We start from the raw sequence: 6189 nt of genomic DNA, 5'->3' as shown, positions 1-6189 counted from the left end.
ACTAGTCTGAAAAAGTTAGCCATCTAATTGATTTTCTGGTCATAGCTGTTTCAAGTCAGTTCCAAAAAATGCAGATTGGGCCAATTTTAATCAGAAAAGGAAAGAATCTCTTGGCTAACTCGTTAGACACAGTCTTGTTTATGCTGCTGGACCTTGGACAACTGAACTGATTCTCTAAAGTATATGACACACAGGCGGGCTGGATACAGAAATCCAAACTTGATTCCAGGAATCCCCCTTAGCTGCAGATGTACATCCTGGTGTACATCATACTGGTGGCAGGTGTATCCTCAGGCACTCCCACAATTATGATATAATTTCGGCGTGACCTTGCTTCCAACCGTGGAGAGAGAAAGTCCACTTTCTCTTGAATCATGGTGACATCATAAGTCATCGATAATGATTGCTTATTGAACAACAAGATTGAAGTATAGATAAGCACTGTAGGAGCATGCAACTTACTACATTTATATTTTTAGAATTGTTTTTTTTTCTCTCTCACATGTATATATCATAACTACCTGTATTTTTTATTTCTCTCTAATTGAGATTTAAATCATTTGGAGTCCAGGAAAAGGCCATCTGAGGACATTATGTTAAATTATGTCAATAATGAACCGTGCTTTCCTTCTTTCAAATCTAGTAGATGCAAGGATATTTTGAGAGAGTGTTTGATTGGACAAAATGTTTATCCATTTAACCAGGATAGAAAAACTACATTTTAAGTAAATTTACTAAAAGCAACTGTGGCCAAGTATTAGGGGTAAAAGCTTAAAGATCTGGACTTCTATGCCACAAACCTCAAGTTGTATTTTTTACTGGGCCTTCAAACACAATGTCTGCGCACGGCTGCTTCAGTGCTCGGCTCTCCAGTGTTTGTACTGTTTTTGTTCGTTTTTCCTGTTTTTTGTTTAACAAACACGATCAGTTTCACCAGGGATGAACTGTTGAACATTCGGCAGAACACACCACAAGATCTTTTACCGGATTTAAATTATTCAGACGTTTTACCGAACATTGTTATCGGAGGAGCAGCTCTGATCAAACGCTACAGGACGTGCAGACGGGGAAAGCGAGCGGGAGTGCTCATCAGATTAGGGTAGCGTGGATTTCAACTCCTTCTGCTCTCTTGGACAAATAAGGATTTCTCACACTCTGCTGTTCTGTTCTGCTTTCAGCTGTTAAGAGCAGATCGCGACACAGAATCAACAGGGAAACCGCGCGGCAGCGGGACATGCTTTTACATCAATGAACGGTGGATTACAGATGTAACAGTGTTAAAGAAGATGTGCTTTCCTGATCTAGAAATGCTGTTTGTCAACTGCAAGCTGTTCTATTCGCCGCGGGAATTTCCCTTGTTCATTCTGGTGAGTGTTTACATCCCTCCACAAGCGCACGTGAGCTCAGCTTTACAGAAAGTCGCTGATCAGATCACAGAGGCAGAACAACAACACTGTTCACACCCACTCAGTTTTAATCATTCTTGGGGACTTTAATAAAGCCAATCTCTCCTGTGAACTGCCAAAATACATACAACATGCTACATGTCTCACAAGAGACAGTAATATATTGTATCACTGTTAGACCCCAATAAAAAATGCATATCACTCTGTTCCACAAGCAGCTTTGGGGCTCTCTGATCACTGTTTGGTTCATCTTATACCGACCTACAAGCAGAAACTTAAATCTGCTAAACCTGTAGTAAAGGCTGTGAAGAGATGGACCAGCAAAACAGAGCAGGATTTACAAACTTGTTTTGACCTCACTGATTGAAGTGTTTTTGAAGCTGCTACCACCGATCTGGACGAACTCAAAGACTATTAGTTTTTGTGAGGATATATGCATTCCTACCAGGACTTATTTAAAGGTCCTATGACATGAAAATTTCACTTTCTGAGGTTTTTTAACATTAATATGACTTCCCCTAACATGTATGTGGTCCCCAAGTTTCAAAAAATTTTAATCGGTGCAAATCGTGATTTTGCTATCTTTCTCTGCCTTTGAGAAAATGGAAGCTCAAACGGGCTGATCTGGAATCTCCTCTTTGTGACGTTGTAAAGAGAAATGTTACCTCCCCTTTCTCTGCTTTGCCCGCCCAAATATTTACATATAATTCAGTCGCAATGTCATGTTCAGTCGCAATGTTATAAACAGAATTTTATGATATGGATTCGACAGCATCGGTACAAACAGTGAGTAACAGTGTTCATTAATGCCTGATCTGTGATCAGTGATTTCTGATGTGCAGCTAATTATTCAAGTTCACACAGACTTTCTTTCTAAATCGTTTAATACTGTTTATGCATCAGTGAATCAAGCCAGTGACTAAACGATCAACTTCATGTTGTTTCTCTTAGTAGCATGAAACAAATCTGTTATTTAAATTGTGATTTAACTACAGAGAGCGATCAAAGAATGCTCCCTTTTTTTCGGAGCTGTCTCACATCGCGAGTATATCTGCACTCTTGCCTAAACTGCCGTTACAATGAATGACGCTGTTATGCTGCACAACCTAGCTCTTACTGTATTCATGTGGTGTATTCATTTGTTTGCTGTTAGTTGTGGTGAAAGCATTTTGTGAGAGAAAACGTGTTGCAATAATGACGAGATCACTGCATTCACGCGATAAACAGACTCTGTCTACTCAGCTCATCACTGCAGCCTTTCATGTGATGGGAAAAGATCGAAAAAATAATTATATAATCAACAAATCCACGATTCGTTAATCTTGACAGCTGTAGTATTTGAGAGGGTTCCACATGTAATACGCATTTCAAATGCAAAGATGTCAGCCAATCACAACAGTTGTCGTTTACTCGGAGTCTCACAGCAGACATGCCCCTTCAAACAGAGCATTCAAGCCAGAGGGCTATTATCAGGATATAAAAATGCTTTTTATTTCTAAATTTTAAATGTAAAAATCATACTAACAATATAAGTACACCTAAGGAAACATTAAAAAGCATTTAAAGAAAAGGAAATAATCCATGTCATGGGACCTTTAACATTCAACAATGATAAGCCATGGTTTACAACAAAACTCAGACATCTTCGTCAGGCCAAAGAGGATGCCTACAGACGATTGTACGATCAGGCCAGGAACACACGAAGAAAGAGATTAGAGTGGCTAAAAAGACCTACGCTAAAATGTTGGAAGGCCAGTTTACTTCCAACGACTCACCTTCAGTGTGGAGAGGACTGAGAGACATCACTAACTACAAGACACCATCCCCCTGCACTGAGGCTAATCAACGACTTGCTAATGACCTGAATAAGTTTTATTGTAGATTTGAAACCCCCAACACCCATTCTGACCATCTTTCTACACAACTGTTAACAGCTCCTGCAATCCCCCTCTTCACACCTCCTGCTCTTCAAATCTGTGAAGATGATGTGTGCCAGGTCTTCAGGAAGAACAAAAGAAGAAAAGCACCAGGCCCAGATGGCGTTACACCAGCCTGTCTGAAAACCTGTGCAGACCAGCTGGCAACATCTTTTCACAGATCTTCAACAGATCTCTGAAGTTGTTTGAAGTGCCTTCCTGCTTCAAACGCTCCACCATCATCCCCGTTCCAAAGAAACCCAAGATAACAGGACTTAATGACTACAGACCTGTGGCTTTAACGGCTGTCGTCATGAAGTCATTTGAAAAACTGGTTCTGGCTTATCTGAAGGATATCACTGGACCATTACTGGACCCCATACAGTTTGCTCTCTCACAGCTCTCTGTTCCTAGCTCTATCTGTCAGTGGATCACCAGCTTTCTGATAGATAGGCAACAGTTAGTGAGACTGGGTAAATTCATGTCAAACAGCTGCTCCACCAACACTGGTGCCCCTCAGGGATGTGTTCTCTCCCCACTGCTCTTCTCACTGTACACTGTACCTCTAAAGACCCTTCTGTCAAGCTACTGAAGTTTGCAGACAACACTACAGTCATCGGCCTCATCCAGGATGGTGACGAGTCTGCTTACAGACAAGAGGCTGAGCAGCTAGCTGTCTGGTGCAGTCTTAACAACCTGGAGCTGAACACGCTCAAAACAGTGGAGATGATCGTGGACTTTAGGAGAAACCCCCCCTGCACTCCCCCCACCTCAACATCATGAACAGCACTGTGGCTGCAGTGGAGTAATTTAGATTCCTGGGCACCACTATCTATCAGGACCTGAAGTGGGACAATCACATTGGCTCCATTGTGAAAAAGGCCCAACAAAGGTTGTACTTCCTTCGCCAGCTGAGGAAGTTTACCCTGCCACAGGAGATGCTGAAACAGTTCTACTCAGTCGTCATTTAGTCTGTCCTGTGTACTTCAATAACTGTCTGGTTTGGTTCAGCTCCAAAATCAGAATACTACAGAGGACGGTTCGGACTGCTGAAAGGATTATTGGTACTCCACTGCCTACCTTTCAAGAACTGTATACATCCAGAGTGAGGAAAAGGACTCAGAAAATCACTCTGGATCCCTCACATCCAAGTTACCCCATCTTTAAACTTTTGCCATCCGGCCGGCACTTCACAGTCCATTATAATTTATAGCACAATTGTTTATACACTTATTTATTTTTATTTATTTATTTTTATTTATTTATTATATTTTTATTTATTTATTTTTATTTATTTATTATATTTTTTTTGGCAATAAAGCTCTTTCTGATTCTGATTCATCTGCCCCTCAAAATTGTCATGACCCTTGGCATTCAAATTGCCCATTTTTTGTTTTTACAGGTTCTTCTTGTATATTGCTTCTGATTGTCCAACAAGTGAATGACAGTCTGTCTTTCATCAGTGGTGGCAATGTGCTCACCCTGCACCATCAGTTATGCAACAACCAGATATGTATTGGCCAATACCTGTCCTGCGACAGGTAAAACAGCTTCTAGACATACAACGAAGGCCAGTTGCAAGCTACAAGTACCATATAATTAATCTATCTAGATACAATCTTTTTTCTTTTAGCAACAATCAGTTGTGTGTGTGTGTGTGTGTGTGATATAAAGAGAGAGAAATGTCAGATTGATTTTCAGCTGCAAATCCTTTATTGCTAAAGTCAGTGCTGACAACAGGTTTCTCTGCGTGTGATGTTTCTGTATTTGTGTGGTTAAGAGAGCGTGAGAAAGAGCAACAGGACAGACTTTCCATAGATAATAAAAGGTAATTTTGTAGGAAAAAAAAACAATGAAACTATTTGTTTGTGGGTTTAGATTTTTTACTGTTGAAGGATATTGTTGACTGAAATAAACTGAAATGTAATGCACTCGACAGACCTGGAACTACTTGATGGCTGTGTTTACTGAAAAATAATTACAACATTGTTGTTCCTGTAGCTGTAGTTCCTGTAGGGAACCCATGATAGGTCAAAATTGATAGCCTGGATGCACTGTAAGTCGCTTTGGATAAAAGCGTCTGCTAAATGCATACATTTAATTTTAATTTAATTTAACATTGATTAACCAATCAGAATCAAGAATTCAGCAGCGGTGTGGTATAGTGAGGGATAATCCACTGCTAGCTGTGCATTAAATGATTTTAATGCACAATTCTTTTCATGTATGTGGTTCCCGCTGCAGAGTCCCATTAACATTTGCCAGCATTGACAAGTTAAAGCCATCATTGATGTTTGCAGTGTTAAATTTGATTGGAATTTTATCAGTTACAGTTTGTCAGATCTAGCATTCTGTCCACTTTAAATCCGACACAGAGATAAAGTTGTGCAGTTGCATTTATTTAATTGATTTATAACATTTACTGGGGAAAAAATCCAATAGCTGACACACAGAGCTGGGCAGGTTACTTACAAATTGTAGTCCGATACTGATTCCAAATGACATGCCAAAAATCATTATTAGTTGTGTAATCGATTATACATATGTATGTACATTACATATTTTAGGAAATGTATTAACTACTTTTTTGATTACTTTTGACCTAACTCATTTATCACACTGATTTATATGGGACTATCATACCATACTGATATAAAAATACAAATATATTGTTATTAACATTAAGTGCATTTAACATTTCATTATGTCAAGGTTTCCAAAACTGGGGTTTGTGGAGGAACTGCAGGGGGTTTATCAGTTTAATGAAAAGCTAATAATTAATTAAACCTTAAGAGCTTAATACTAAATCATTTTAACATTGCAACAATCAAAATGCTTACAAAAAAAAGATAGATAAATATCCATTA

The sequence above is a fragment of the Carassius carassius genome, chromosome 25 (genome assembly GCF_963082965.1).
Source record: "Carassius carassius chromosome 25, fCarCar2.1, whole genome shotgun sequence".
NCBI lineage: Eukaryota > Metazoa > Chordata > Actinopteri > Cypriniformes > Cyprinidae > Carassius > Carassius carassius.
Note: the sequence above shows the minus strand (reverse complement) of the source record.